We start from the raw sequence: 15,971 nt of genomic DNA, 5'->3' as shown, positions 1-15,971 counted from the left end.
TTTGTTTTTCTACTTTATTCTTTTTTCTTTTAAAGGTTACTCTGCTGTTCCTTTGACGAAATTTATTGAAATCACTGGTAACACACTGAGTCTTCACTGAGAGTAACTTCACTTCTGTTTCTCTCCTGAGGCATTATCTCATTTGCTCTCATTCAAGCCTGTTGACTCTGAGGGGAGTGTTTACTTGAGGACACCTCGCTGCATGGTGCAACCCAGCCTGGAAGGAACAATGTGGAGAGCGTTAGCGCCGGTTCCTCTGAACAGCAGCGTCAGAGGCACACTGCTCACAAGGTGCTTTGTAAACATTTATTCATTCTTGCACACGCTCCCTTCCCTCCCCCCATAAGGTGAGGAAATGTTATTGTCACCATTTCACAGATGGAAGAAGTGAGTTCAGATAGGTGCAGTGACTCACCGGCCGCAGCTGAGGCAGATCAGGAGCTGAGGAGTCGAGCATAACCCAGGAGGTCACGTTCCCACCCAGGGCTGGCAATGTAGGCAGAGCCAGCTCCATCTACCTGCCACCCACTTGTCCTGAGAAGCAGTAATGCTCATCTCAACGTTTGCAGAATGAGATCAGATCGCTGTGGCTTGCTCCATGGGCTGGTGTCATCAGTGTGATATATTATTATGATATCATGATGTTATTACGCCTGAAACTAACGCAAGGCCACTCGCAGAACACGGGTAGGCAGCTGAACACCGGTGACCGTGCGCTCCGCAACCACATCACACGCACACACACGCCCTGTACCGAGGTGTTGGTCAACCCCACCACGCCGCAAGGATCTGCAAATGATCTGCGTGCTGGGAAGGGTTGTCCCCATGCCTGTCCCCCCTTCGCTGCTGTCCTGGGTTACCTTGGCCCCACACAGCCCTGGTGTGAATGACTGAGAGAGGAAACGTGGCTCTGTGAGGCAATGGAAGGAAAGTGCTTCTCAGGTGGAAACGGCTCTCACAGCACATGGCCAGCAGATAAGGATCAGAGCTCATGTTCACAGGTGATGCTGGTTATTTTGGAGCACTGGGTGCTTGTTGGAAAATCAAGCTTTCCTCAATGCAAGCACTTAGGTGACAGGCACTTGGTGCCCAATGGTGGCTGAAAATTCAGGGCCGTACATTACCACAATTTGGTGGCAACTATTGCTGTTTACAATCCTCACCAATATCGTTTTCCTCTCCCACACGGCATCAAGAACAACAACAACAACGAAAACCCCCGCTCCTTATCACCTCCGCTTGCTTTCCACACTGTCTGCACGGTGCATGGTTTCACTCATCCTCAGCTCGGCGCGGGCGAGTCAGATCAGTCAGTTCCACTTTCTGACGCAGGTCTGTCTGTCTGTCTGCTCCTCAGGCCCGGACAGGATGTGCCTGTGATCAGGTTCATAATACCGGAGGGAAGGTTGGAGTTCACTGTAGAAATCTGTGCATTTTTAGGTAAAATGCTTGATAGTCTCTTCTTTTAAACAGAACCTTTGTGGCAGGTCATCCTAATTAAGCTGCAGTTTAGCTGCCTTCTGCCTTGCCATGTGCAAAACTGGCTTCCGTTGCCACAATGAAGCCTGCAGAAAGATTCTCTTTGATGTCTGGGGGCTTTGGGCTGGTCTGGGGGCCTGGTCCTGCACGTGTTGAGAGGAATGGCCAAACCCCCGTAGACTTTAAGGTATGAGAGACCAAGCTTCTCAGAGGACTCGGGAACATGAAGGGCGTGCACCAGAGTGCCTAGGCCTCTCCAGGCCCTCCCTGCATCTCTTCCTACCGTGGAGTGTGGTTGTGGGGAGCAGTGGGACCTTACAGGCATAGGGAAATTGAGAGATGTCTAAAGCATCGAGAGCAAGATGGCTCTTGCTCCTCCTCTGGCCCTCCTTTAGGGAGCAAGCACCACATAAGCTCTGCCAGAAACCTGTCTGTAGAGTCACAGCGGGCTCAGGTTTCCCGTCCTTGCCGAGGGTCAGGCTGCAGTTTCAGGCGGTGGGGAAGGCAGGCCAGCAGCGTGAGGGGTGGCGGGAGAGCGTGGGCTGGCGTGTGGAAGCGCCTGGAGTCAGCACCTTTCGTCCTCTGTTGTGGAACTGGCAGGGAGTTAATCTCATAGTTAAACTATTACTGGGCTTCACCGCTCTTATCCCTCCACAGTGCAAGGGGCAAGGGGCTTAGTAGGTCAACTGGCACTGGTACCTGACAGCAATTAAAGGGGCCCGGCCAAGGCCCAGAATTTGACCTACGCCTTTTTGGTTAGATCTTTTTCCACACTCCATGTCAGTCCTCACAGGACTTTTTTTTTTTTTTTGTGCTTCATCGTGTTTTGTGCTAAATGAACAACATATAAATCCTGCAAAGCAGGAAGCCCAGCCCAAAGCCAGGGATGCTCAGGGCAGCCTTCATGAGCTCCCTAGAATAACGCAAGAACACACAGCATGCTTGTGAGGACAGCCTTAATATAACTGATGGGTACATGGCAGTCAGGTCCTTGCAATGTTGCAAAACACAGTGCCTGAATTTCAGGAGTTCCAGATGGGGAAGACAGCTGTGCCAGCTGTGAGACTGTGAGAGACAAATAAAACAACTAGCTGAGAAGGAGTTACAAATTCAGGACAAACGCCCAGGCAGCACCCCGCCTTCTTCTCGTAAGATGCATATAGCCAACACCCCGTTGCAATGGTAATCAGGGCCCTGGATAACATGGGGTTTGTTTGCTGCTAATATTGCCATTGTACCTACCCTAGCCGCAGATCTCTGCTCCAGACCTAAGCCACCAAGACTGCAAGTTAGAGCTCTGCTGGCCGAAAGCTTTCTGAATGGGAACAGAGAGCGATCCTCCCTATCTCTACAAGTTCTAGCTCAGCAATGTGTGCTACGCCCATTCATCTGAATGCAGAATTAGCTCTGAAACTAATGATAAGGCTTTAAACGCCATCACACAGCTAATTTATTTTCCCACTGTCCCAAAGTGCTTCCCAGGTGCTGAAAAGCTTGGCTGCCAAAATCTCCATAGCCTCTGCTGACAACCTCCGCAGTGCAGCTCTGCATTGCAACACCTTTCCCATCACCGCAGGCCCGAGCGCTTCGAGCAGCAGCGTAGCTAGCTGTGGTGAGGGCGGTCACTCTCCTCCATGCATGTTGCTGAGGCAACGTGCCCTCTCCCCCCACTCAGATGGGAAGCGTGTGCACCAGCACCAGCTGATGCCTCCCATTTTCCACGCGTCTGTTCCCTCCTCAGAGTTAATTTAGCAATTTTCTTTGCCTTGATGTCAGTGGCATTACATAAGTCTAAACTAGGTGTGAGATCACGATACAACACATCGATTATCCAAGGAGGCACAAGGTCATAACCACCCTTTGGACAGAGGGAGGACGTGTGTATACACACACATAAACACACCTAGGTGGATATATATAAACACACACGTGTGCACACAGCGTTTCCATTTGGAGATGTGCCATGCGTGGCACATGTCTGTTGGGGCAGAAAAACATCGCTGCCTGTGTTTCTGCAGCAGAATCTTTTGTTTTTCTCTCTTGGGCTTTGGAGTTACTTCTGTTTTACAAAAATAGCACCACTCAGGGCAGTCTTCCTGATAGGTGGAATAATTTCCCCTTGAGAAGGAACTGGTGGAAATCCCCTCTCTTGAGACATTTTAACTCTGCCAAAAATGTAGAATGGGAGTGACTGCTTTAACTAGCGAGCTGACTTGGATGAGCTAATGGGTTTTTCCATCACTAGTGTCTAGTTCCAGGGATTTCCATGAATTGCTGTCAGGACAGAAGAAGGCAACAGATTGCAACTGTGGGATCTGCTGTTTCAGCTCCACTGACACGTCATTCCCTCAGGACACCCAGTGACCTGGTTAATCTAGTTCTTTGCTTCTGACTTCTCCTCGTAAATGATTTATCAACTGGCGTGGATCCCTGTTTGCTTAAGGAGGCGTGTGACGACCTCTAGCAGACTGCCTGCTCAAAGCCACGGGCTGCGTTTGGCACCCGGCTGCTGGTCCCAGCTCGTGACCCTTGGGCTGCAGCGGAGCCCGGTGGCGCGGGCAGCTGCGGGGGACTGTGGGTAATGTTTACACGGTGTCTGGAGAGCGCCGTGACTAAGCTGCCGGCTCGGCAGCCAGAGCGCCTGCCCAGGACCTGCCTCGGCCTGCTCTGACCCCCGTGGTACCAAGGTGCTGGTGGGCAGAGGGCTGGCTCACTGCTGCGTACGGGCTGCTGCCCGTGGGAGCATCAGCGGTACCAGAGCCAGCCTTGAGGGCCGTGCGCTCCATGGAAAAAGTAACGTCACCGTCCTCCGCCTTGTCCAATCCCACAGAGAGATCTGCATCGGCAGCGGTGACATCAGTGTCGTGTCTGAAGCAGATGCGGCTCTGGAGGTCTTGGTCATGCACACATGTAGGTCACTATGCGTGTCACCATGTGTTAAACGCTGCCGTAAGAAAAAGATGGTACAGATCTAAACTCACTCACTCAGAAGTCAGGGAGTGAGGGTGAAGGTAGTTCCTGCAAGATTTACATTTGTACCTGGGCTAAAGGAACGTGGAAAGAGATCGGCTATCAAAAATTGGGCACCCTTCTGAAAAACTGTCTATGGGCAACTCCCTGCCTTCCCTCCAGGCCAGTTATTGCTGCTTCCTGCTCTGATTGTTTCAAATCCGGTTATCTTGAGTTGTGCCTGTCCTGGCAAATACGGTACAGCAGAGGGGAGGTTCTGTTCCAGTCGATGCTGTATGCATGCCACAGATCACAGAGATTAGCATGGGAGGAATCGCTGAGATGAGCTGCTTGAGGCAGATAGTGGGAAGCTTACAACAGAGCTGTGTAACAGAGTCATAAAACTGTTGAACGAAATCCTAATTTTGGAGGACACAGGGCCACGCTGGATTTGCAGCTGGCAGGAGGCTGCTTCACAGGGGCAGCACCCAGCAGTAAGCGAGCAGAGGAAGCCCGTTGTGGGCAGCCGGGCTCCCCAGCAGCGCGGTGTCACACCACCTAAGGGCCACACATCATCAGGGAGGGCTGGTTCAGGCTGTGGCAAGGAACCTGCAGCCACATGTAGAAAGAAGCAGGGGTGTGTTTTCTTCTCGCGTAAGGGTGGATCTGGAGCAGCTTTCAGCTTCCCGAGACCTCAGGGGTGGTCGTTCTTCATGGCCCAAGAGGGTGGAAGGTGCAGCTCCCGTTCCCTTTTTGGGGGCACACCACTTGGATGTGCCTCAGCAGAAATCTCTGTTCACACGCCACGTGCTCCCACTCTGCTCCTTGTACTGTGGACCAGCGTCACCGAAGGACAGAGAGATGGTGGGATATGTGAGGGCTAACCCCACCTCACCAGGAGCAGCCACGGCTTAAAAAAACAAACCCATGTCCCCACAGACAAATTCAGTCTAGGCTGGGCCCACACGCCCTATGAGATCCTAGTCATAGTCACAGAGCAGAGAGGCAGGGCAGGGAAAGAAAGGATGGTCAGTGAGTTATCCCCCAATCATATTTCCAACCTTTTAATATGTGTGGAATTATTTTAGACATAAACTTCAGTCTGAATTCCCAAGTGCTGATAGATTTGTATATGGATAACACTGGGTTCAGGCTTAATTTCAAGCCCAAACTCACTGACCGTTCACACCACGTCTTCCATTCAGTCTTGCTCGTCAAAGAGCAGAGAGAAGCCTGCTCTGTATGGAAGCTATGTCCTTACAAGCAGCACAAGTGCTCCTGGCTCAAACATCTTGGCTTTGTGAATTCAAAACACGTTTACTGAGGACAGCATGGATATAGAGTGATGCAAGTGCAAAACTCCCCAAAAGCATTCCTGTGTCCCTAGGGCACTGAAACAAGAGCCGGGTTTTCTCATTGACCTCTTTTGTGTCAGGTGCACAGATTTAGCAACAACACGTTAAAAAGAGCACCCAGAAAATCTTTGGCAGCGGTAGGACTGGAACCTGCTTCCTCTCATAGCATCTCCCAGGCTGGGGGAGAGCTTGCTTCCAAGCGCGTGGCTTTGTTCTGGTCCTGGTAACACAAGACAATTTTCTGGTCTGTTCTTTGTATATCCCAAAGGGTTTTTAATTTGCATTTTTGACCACAACCAAACTTAGATATTTTCATTGAACTGTTCACACAGAAACCATTTTATTGAGCTGCTTTGGTTTTGGTGTGCTAAAAACACCAGCTGGTGGAGCAGTTTAGTGCATGACAGAGAGACGTCACTTACCTCAAAGTTGTGTCTTACTGTAGGGGATCCTACCATGATGCTCTGGACAAGCATCAACTACCTGTCATGTAGCCCTGACATCCTAAGGTACCACCACTCTTCTGGGAAGACAGTCTCAGAGGCAGAGGCAGCTGACCACAGTTTCTTGTCCAGAACCACTGCTGATGAGACTCACATTAAATCTACTGGCAAATCTAACAAGATTGAATGCAGAAGGACACAGCCCCGAATAAATGGAAGTTAAGGGAATAACCTGTTTTTCTTGGACTTGGTCCAGTATTCACTAAAGGGATTCCGTGAGTATCCGTAGGATTGAAATCAGACCATAAATTTCTTATTAATTCTCTTCTGCTTTATTAAAAAAAAAAAAAAGTGCAAACCCTAATAAAATAAATAAATAAATAAATCTATTTTAAGAGTTGTTTCCCCTTTTTCTTATGTATTTATTCTCCTTTCTGCTCCATCCCGTCACTAGGAAGGGTACAGTGCACCTCTGACAGCACCATGATCTGAGAGTTGCCCATAATCTGAGCAGTATGTTCCTGAACAGGAGACTGAATCCTGCTCCGAGCTGCTGCAGCAGAGCACAGGAGTGCTGGGGGAACGTCCAGCTTGCAGCTTGCCATTTACCAAGGGCCCTGTCAAGGCAGAACTGCATCCTGCAAAGACATCCTTCTTATCTTATTATTGCCTCCCCAAACTATCAATTAAAAAAAAAAATGTCACGTTTCTGTATCTGTGGATGTCATTTGCCTTCTGCATGCACTTTTTTTTCATGCAGGGCTGTGACACACACTTCATACAAGTCATCTAGGGAGGGGTACTGTAGGCACTGAGGCACTTAAAAATGCCAGCAAAGTGCCTAATTGGATTTCAAAAGGGCATTGGCCCTGACTGCTGATTTCAGTGCAGCTTAGACTTGTAAGCCCCTGTCTCTGTCTCTAGGTGCCAAACACCTTTGAAATCTGGCTCCCTCAGTTCCCTTTTTGGCTATGGCAATTAGCTCTCAGGGAATTATGATGATGGAAGAACACCCTGACTATGAGTTCTCGGGAAATATAGAAATGGGGATAACTAAGTAACATTTAAATCAATTAGACAGTTCATTAACACTTCTGCTAACAGCCAACTTAGATTCCTGTGCATGTGCATTCTTTCCCACTGTTAGCATCTCCACTCACACACGGATTATTTACGACCCTTCTCCAACAAAAGCCTGGTTATTCTTATTTAAAATAGACCATAAAGATACATTTATTAACATTAAGGACGTTAACGCTCCCTTTTTGTCCCCATGCTTAAAAAAAGAAAAGAAGGATTCAAACCTTAAGTGGGAAGTGAATTACACAGAGTGGCTGCAGATGGGAGCCATTAAATGCCTGGCTGCCTTTTTTTTTTTTTTTTTTTAATTGAAACAATAAAGCAATTTTCTGTACAAATAGCTCTGGCAAAGTGTGGCTTTGGTTCTGTCGAAGTTCACAACCACACATCCCTAAAGATCAAATACAGCAGCGGAGCCTTGGACCTTCCTGCTCGCTGAGGAGGCCCTTGGTTCTCACCCAGGAGAGCTGCTCGCCCATCAGGCGGGGCACTGACCAAATGTGTGCGGGCTGGAGGGCGAAGCAAAGCACCGCAGCTCTTCTTTGGTTCCCACACAACTGCAGAAATTTCAGGATGAATTCCCAGGTAGCAACTCCCAGCCCAGTAACGACAAGTACAGAGTCCAGAGGAAGGCAAATCCATATTCCTTATTTTGAACAAGAAGAGGGGAAAACCCAGACATGGTCGGTTTTCCTGTAATCTTGATTGCCCGTAGGTTTTGGTCCAAACTACTAAACTGCACGGCCTGTCTGTAAATTGAGCGTTTAAAAGAAAGGCGTGTCTGTTTTTTTAACTTTTTGATGTGTGAGTAATAGGGGTGCCATCTAGAGGACAAAGTGACTTTCCAGCACATTCCCTTGGACAGGAATGGCGCTGTCAATAACCTACTCCTCTCACTACCTCCTTATAAACGACTTATCATTTCTAAATAAAATTGTTACAGTACGAAGCACTCCTCCATACACATCAATTCAAGAATTGCAAATCCTGCCTTAATCAATCCAGTTTAAGAAGGGGCTATATACGTTATCCACGTGTCTACCCACTGCAGGGATGAGATACTGAGAGCAGCAACAGGCTCTGGTTATACAGGTCTGGACACCGTCCTTCCCATCCTGACCTTGAGCTGGACACTGCAAGTCACACTGAGCCGAACTGCCAGCGGTGGGATCCAGTCTGGAGCTTGCCTTGGTGGTTCCAGCCCCATGCAGAACAACCACATCTCGTCTCATGCTCCTCTGCACGGCTGCCTAATGTCCTCTCTTGCCTGGCTTAGGAATGGCCTCTCCCTGTAGGATATTCCCTACAGTGGGCGTAGGAATCATCTAATGTTAATGCAAGCGTTAAAAGGAGCCCCGTACAGGGTAGGCATGGCCACCTCTTGCTCCCCACAGTGCTCCATGCTAATTAGTGCTAAACCCTGCCTGCCTCCCACCCACCCGGAGCGGCCGAGCAGGTTGCAGTGGAGCAGGAAAGGGAGGGTTGCACAGCACTGCTCAGGCCTCACAGCCAGAGGAACCCCAATCCAATGCCCTCGCGAAGCACTCCAGATTTGCTTGCAGACTCCCTGCACCCACTGTGTTGCAAAATCCCCTGTTGATGTGACTAAGAGTCATGCTGGCAGCCTCGGCTTCGGTTTCTACCTCTCACAGTCCTGAAATGGAGACAGGGAAGTGTCAGATGCTTTCTGTTCTCCTTGCCCAAGACTCTCTGACCACGGGTGTTTTTGCATCCACAGCGTTCAAGGGACCTTTCAGTCAGTGCTATCTCGTGAGTAGCTAAATAAAAACAGACCCAAACGTCGTCGGCTCTGCTTACATCAAGGAAAGGAGAAGCAGCTCTCCTACTACAGCAAACGCTAGCAAAGTTCTGCAAGAGGCAGCTAAAAATAGGGCTGCCCCCTACAACACTTCCGTCCTGCCTTTCACACACTTGCAGCTTTCACGTCCCATCGGCCCCACAATTTCCTTGTCGCTGGTTTGCCCCACGCCCAGTGTCCCCGCGCAGCCCTTCCTGCCGGCAGAGAGCCCCGATGGCTTTGAAGTGCGGGAAGCTCCCTTGCACCGGAGTGAGCGGCCACTTCCCCTGCTTTCTTCACTGTTTTGGTCTGCATCAGTTGCAAGTGAGAAGTGGGACAACCCCCCCGGTGAAGGTCTCGCCCCAAGAAGATGCTGAAAGTCCCTGAGGTGCCGAAGACAAGAAAAGTTTTCCTTAGCGGAGTATTTTCAAGGGTATTTTTCTTGGTAAATGAAATGATGGAAAGTGTTTGTGTGAATACCTCTGGGATAACATTCCCAACCATTCCCTTCCAATTTTGGCATTTGTTCCTGGAGAACCAGGAGCTGAAAATGGCATGAATGTGCTTCTTGGAGTCAAAAGGAAAGCAAGCACACCCGTGGTGTAAAGGAGGGGTTGTGAAGGGGACCTCCTCCGCCTGGTTGGAGGCGCGAGGCTGAGATGCCCTTGGTGCCAGGGTGCTGGCTGTCAGCAGGCCAGTGACACCTGGATGTTGGATGAGGGCACGTGGAAGGTGGAGGTGCGTTAGCCGTGTGCCATAGGAGGAGCAAGAGTGGTGCCAGTTCTGCCAGGGCAGTCTGTGAGGAGTGACATGGGACAGAGCTCGTGGGGACAGGCATCGCTGCTGAGGCAAGGAGAAAGCCATGGTGTGCATTAACCCCGATGAAACTGTTGAAAATGGTCTGTGCTGTTTGCCCAAGGTTTTCCAGACCCTGGGAAAGTAATGCCCATGGGAAGTTGGGCTGATTGGGAGCTCATGAGCATTACTGTCTTCTCCGCTCATCAGTCCAGCAGGTACCGGAAAGGGTAAGGCAGCATGTGCTGGACTCCCAGCAAAGACAAATGGATAAGACAAATCCAAGAGCAGGGCTTTGCCACCTTTTGGGCCACAGGAGGACTGAACAACTTACCACCATGTTGCCAAACAGCAGGAGCAGGGGCCCAGGCAGTCTGGGAGCTGATCCACACCTCCAGGAACTTGGAGTCCACCTGTTCTGGCCTCAAGTGGAGGGATCTCATCTTGAAGGGGAGTCACTTCACAGCCCCTGTTTGTGCTTGGGGGAGTGGATGAGGGGTAGGGTGTGTGGACTGAGAAAGCCAGATGAGTTCCCTTGCTGTAGAAGTACTGATGAGGAAAGAGAACCGTGCCTCTTCACCAGGGGTGGGTGCACTGCCTCGGGCTGTCCCCCCAGAGCCCCGACATGGTTAGGGAACCCTGCAGTTCGAGGCTGCCATAGTGAGCTGGCTTGCAAAGGGCTCAACAGGGGAAGGCATTTCTGAGGAGAGAGCCCCTGGCCAGGCTGCTGGAAGACGGCTACTTCCCCATCGGATGGTAAAACACAGCAGAAAAGCCATCAGCTCAGAAGGCACACCCAGACCACTAGAAATTCTGTCCGGACCAAGCCAGAAAATATTTCCTGAAGCCTCTTTGTCACCAGGCTGCTTTAGAAGAGTGGCACCATTGAAAGTGTAGCTAAGACTGGCTGGAAACAGGGCTGTGGCAGGAGAAGGGTGCCAGCCCCACTGCTGGGTAGCTCCTGTGGGTACACGTGTGTGCATGTGCAGGGAGACGGGGGGGGGGGGCTGGTTCCTCAGCAGCTTTATTTTTCTCAGTCAGGTTCAGAAAAGAAGCATTTGTAAGCTCTCACTACTTCTAAGCCTCGCCAACCACTCTCAAGAACAGCCTGTGAAGGTTTCCTGGGTGGTTGCCTTGTGGTTTCTACCGTTGCAGTTTAGTATCTGGGTCTTAATTCGGCCTCCCCCCTCACCCCGCTGCCCTGCTGGTGGCCACAAAGGCGGGCTGCGTGTGCCCTTTGTCAGGCTGTGCCCCGCGTCCCTCAGGAGCTGCAGCAGGGTCAGGAACAGGCCTGCAGCCCTCAGGCCTTTCTCACAGTGCTCCTCAGGGCAGAGGCAGCCCCAGGGCAGGCAGCAGGATGGGAAGGGACAGGCAGGTGGGCTGACAGCAGATCCTTCGAGGGAGCTGCGCATGCCCCGGCTCCTTCGGCTGGTTTTTGAGGCCCCCGCTCCCCCTCCTCGTCCTTCCGCTCCCCCGGCAGGTGAGCCTGCCGGAAACCACACGAGCGGAGGAAGGCAGAGTTTCCAGTTCTCTAGTCAGGGGTGTTGTTGTGTATTTTTGGTACATAAATACATATTTTTTTTCCACAAAGGCTTGGGTCACCAGGGCTATTTTAAGATGGGTTTTTCAAGTTTCCTCTAAAAAGGGTATTTCGTTGAGGCAGTGTTACAGCACCATCTGGTGGGGTCACAGCTAGCCTCCCGCAGCAGAGGGGCCGTGAGGCTTTCTGCAAATGGCTGGCACGAAGGGGCCTGTGGGAGCAGAGGGCTTCTCGGTCTGTCTTCATGGTGCGCCAGCCCTAGGCAAGAGAGCTGAATGCTCTTTGCGAGCATTGCCTACTGCCGTGCTGAGAAATGTCTGAGGCAACTCAGTCTGTAACACCTGTCTCGAACTCGCAGAGTAGGTTGGAGAATCATCCAGAACGATCGAAGGATTTACAGTATCATCCTGCATATTTTACAGAGGGAGATGCTGCAGTTTGGAGGCTAGTGAATGTTGTGGCAAGAGACCTGGCGACGGGGTGCAGGTACTTCAGCTGTATCCCCATGCTGGTTCTGTAACCAGGGAGAGCCTTCCACACACACCCACCTGCCCTCGGCCTGCCACATTCTGCGTGATGCTAGAATATCCAACAAGTCAAGGACTGGGGACAGCTGCAGTGTGGTCTAGAAGCTCCCAAAGAACACATTTGGATCCAGCAACCCCTGCCTCCCCCAGCCCATGAACTCTATGCTACGGCAGTTGCTTGCTTCACATGATATATCTGATAATAAAGTATGCTGAAGTTTCCTTCTATAGCACAGCATTGCAGCTGACACTCTGGTGCGCTAATTGCTGATATACTGGACAAACCCCACTGTTATGTAAAGTGCACAGTCATAGTGTGGCCACGCATGGGGCAACTTTAGACCCAAGTCCACCTCAGCGCTGGCTGCTACGTAACACCACTTTTCCACTGTGAGTGTAAGCACAAGCCACTCATCGCAGTTTTTCCACACACAGCTATTACTGTTGTTCAGGTTATGTAGACAAATGGGAGTGTGCAGTGCAGGTTTTTGAGATATTAACTGAACTAAGTAAATTTAGAGATTTGGAGTCTCAGAATTTATACACTAACTATCACTCATTCTTACTGAACAATACAGCATAGTGTGATTCTTCTGGCATTCAAGGATAAGAGATACGAGTTACTGGAATAAAAGAAGTTCAGGGAAGGTCATATAACGAGCAGATGTGGATTTTAAACCACACAAGTGCCAGGACTGGAAAAGGGAGCAATTCCTGGCCTGGACTGAAGCATCTACTCCAAGCATGTTGATCTGGATCTTTCCAGCTCAACCTGTCACTGCTGAACACCTGCACAGAACATGGGTTTTCTAGGGTGGGAAAGCAAGGAATGAGGAGAGGAGACCCCGGTTATGGGAAGCAGCCACTGTAACACAAAAGAGTATCGTTCAGTTCCTGTGAAACTCTTTGTCTTTTATTTTAAGCCCTTCATTCATCTTGAAGAGCGGGTTTTACCTTACACTCCCACCTCTTCCTTGTCACTCCCTCATAGTCTAGGCCCAGCAAATCAATAGTAGCGATTGTCCTTTGAACATCTTGAGACTACCCAGGCCTACAGGGTTGCCATTACCTAGTGTTTCACTACAGCACATAATGCGGCCTTGTTTCTTACACAGGCCCCCAGCCTGTTACGCCTTACACTTTCCTTTTGGTGCCTGGAATGGCCGCTTTATGTGGAGTCAGTGTACATGTACCTGCTGCATCCCATGCAGCTGATATGCACAGAGCACCCTGCTTGTGTGCCCCCCAGCCCCAGGGCTCTGCTAGGCGTAACTGCTCGCTCATCAGCGGCATTGTCCTAGCAAATCAGCCCCAGGGTGAATGGCTAACAACTCTCTTGCAGGTTTGGAGGGAGGGGGTGGAGGGGTAACTGATGGCAGGGCTGGTGAAAGGGGAAACACCCCCAGGTACTGTACGCACAGCATTCAGCCTTCCAGCCAACAATTGCTACATAGGGGGAATGGAGGAAACATTGGAAATCACACGTTTCCAAAACCCTTGTGAGAAAATCAAAGCCATTTAGGAGCTGTACAACGTTCAGGCTGCTACAGCTCCTAAGGGGCACAAGGTTTGCATTTTCCAAGGCATTTTTTGTTTTGTTTTGTCCTGCAAGAGCATTCAGCTCTCCAGATTCCCAGATAGGGCCTGATGGAACACACCATCAGAGCCACCGTGCTTCCAGGGTGCCTGTGTGACTCTTAAAATACATTTTTCTCTTCTGTGAGGAAACAAAACCTTCTGAGCCTGTTTTATGACTCTACAAGCAGTGGGAGCAAGTACAGCCACTAGATGGCACGAGTCAGGGATGAATCTATTCAATGAGGAATCCTGGCCTTCATTTCAGGCACACTCCTATCTGTTCCTGAACTCCCTCACTTTTCAGCTACAGGTGAACACCCTAAACCACTTGCTTTGCTTTTCTCATCTGTCAAGTAGTGATGTGACATGGCCAATTATATCAAAGTTTAATTATCTTCACAACTACTTGGATACTCTTGGTTGAAGAGCCATGCATTAAATTGACAAAAATGTAACTAATAATAAAGAAATGCAATACACATCATAAGAAAAAAATCTCTTATTTTTGGGGATAGTAGAATACTTGTGCTTGTGAGGGAAACAGAAGGATCACAGGGGAGTTACGCCCCAGGACACAATTCCACTTCCTCCCTCCATGTGTCAGATTCAGAGAGAACTGGTAAAAGTAGTACTTCAGGAGACCTGAAGCATCCACTCTGTGGTGGAATCGTTACAAAAATTTTAAAAAACTGCTCTTCAAGACCCAGGCTAGCAGGATAAAGGCAGGAGTAATGACAGGTTTACTTGTTCTCATATAAAGTGTCAGATGTTAGAACATACTGCCTGTAAAAGCTGTGACTTCAGAACATTAGAGTTTATTTATGGTTATTTTAAAGCTGGGCTTTCGTTCCTGTGCCCTGTAGTGTTGGAACTAAGGCACCTGGTACAGGTAAATAATTACTATAAATATAATAAATACTATACTGTGTTCCCTAATGAGTCTGCCAAGTTTATTTCTTCTAATCAAGATGCCTACCTGAATCAGACACTACTAACAGAAACACAGGTAGTGTTTCTTTAGACCTTTTGCTCTTCTGCAGAATACCAAATACTTTTAAGCAAAGCCAACAAGTACACAGGTTCCCAAATCCGTTTATCTTAAGATCACATGCATAGGAAAACTACATTTGAACTACTATCTTCAGTAACAAAGGTCTCATTTCCTTCTAAGGTGTATCTATACAGCCTTTGACACTGAAGCTGCCACCTCTTAAAACCCAAAGTCCCTCTGTCCTGTTTTACTTCACTGCTTCTTTCTACTCTAGTCCCTCATCTTTCCTCTCAGGACTTTTCTACACTAGTTGGCCTCAGGCTATCTTATTCAGGCTGGAGAACTTTTTTGTTTTGTTTTTTATTTTTTTTCCACCAATTCAGATGCCTTAAAACTAAAAATTCTATATTGGGTTTGCTTCTCCAAGCTGAGGTCACATATGACCAATTTACAATGGCACAATGAGTCATCCTTCATCAAGGTTATTAAGTGTACAAAATTGTAGCTCATTTTACATGTCAAGTAATGTCTAAAGTTTAAACACAACTAAAAAATGTAGCTTGCATTTCCGCAACTACCTACCTTTCTTTACTCACCTGTTTTTGCCACATCTGAGTAAAACAAGAGAAAATTATGCAAGGGGAATGACACTGTACAATAAAGAATCAAAAGTGAATAGTAACACTCACAAGCTCTGTATTTATGCTATTTGCAAGGTAAGCATGTCGTAGCCAGGAGCACTCAAGGTCTCCAGTACTGCACTTGCGAATCTCAAAGATTCTCAAAAGAAGTGGACATTTTGGAAGGTTTTTGGTAACATCACTAATTTACCAAAGCGAGCAACACTGACAGTTAGAAAATTGAGCAAATCCCAGCTTTCCTAATGTAGTCACGTCTAGCAAGATTCCTTTGCGAAGTGATTTCTATTTGTTCCTTCCATTTTGCTGAAGTAAAAATTCAGGTAACATCAAGCCCAGTATGTAAACGTGATTAGCAGAAACTTCCTCTAGTAATGGTGCCTGTCTTGGCGCTTTACATTAACGGAAGGAGTGTAGGCAATATAAGATTTCCTGGAACCGTATTTCAAATGTTCCAAGTGGTTTTACTTACACGAAAATTCCTGTATGGACGTTTGGCTGTTGGTTCTTCTGTCAAACTGGGGACAAGAAGGTCAATAACACAAATAGTTCTGCAAGGACAGCAGAAAGACTATTATTTGTGATCAGGGCTCTGAAACACCAATGGCCAGGACAGGAGAATCCTATCCAGTCATCCTTTTGGACAGGATCTGATTACTTACATCACAACTGGTTTCTAGTTTACATTTTGGTTGCTTTCACAAGGGTTCACCTTCCAGTAAGTTTCCTTGCGATCGTATTTGCAAGACTGTACAAAGTGAACAATACCACGTAACATTAGTACACAACACTGCAGGG

General features: G+C 48.8%; 1 long non-coding RNA gene across 1 annotated transcript; it reads right to left on the bottom strand.

Moving 5' to 3' along the window:
• Positions 1 to 4,927, bottom strand: LOC110353222 (uncharacterized). The gene is made up of 2 exons (XR_002403464.4): positions 416 to 4,927; positions 1 to 217 (listed from the first exon to the last, which is right to left on the bottom strand). It is a non-coding gene; the product is annotated as an uncharacterized lncRNA (long non-coding RNA).
• Positions 4,928 to 15,971: the final 11,044 nt, after the last annotated feature.

Source organism: Anas platyrhynchos, chromosome 5 (assembly GCF_047663525.1).
Source record: "Anas platyrhynchos isolate ZD024472 breed Pekin duck chromosome 5, IASCAAS_PekinDuck_T2T, whole genome shotgun sequence".
NCBI lineage: Eukaryota > Metazoa > Chordata > Aves > Anseriformes > Anatidae > Anas > Anas platyrhynchos.
Note: the sequence above shows the minus strand (reverse complement) of the source record. Positions and strands in the feature narration are given on the sequence as shown.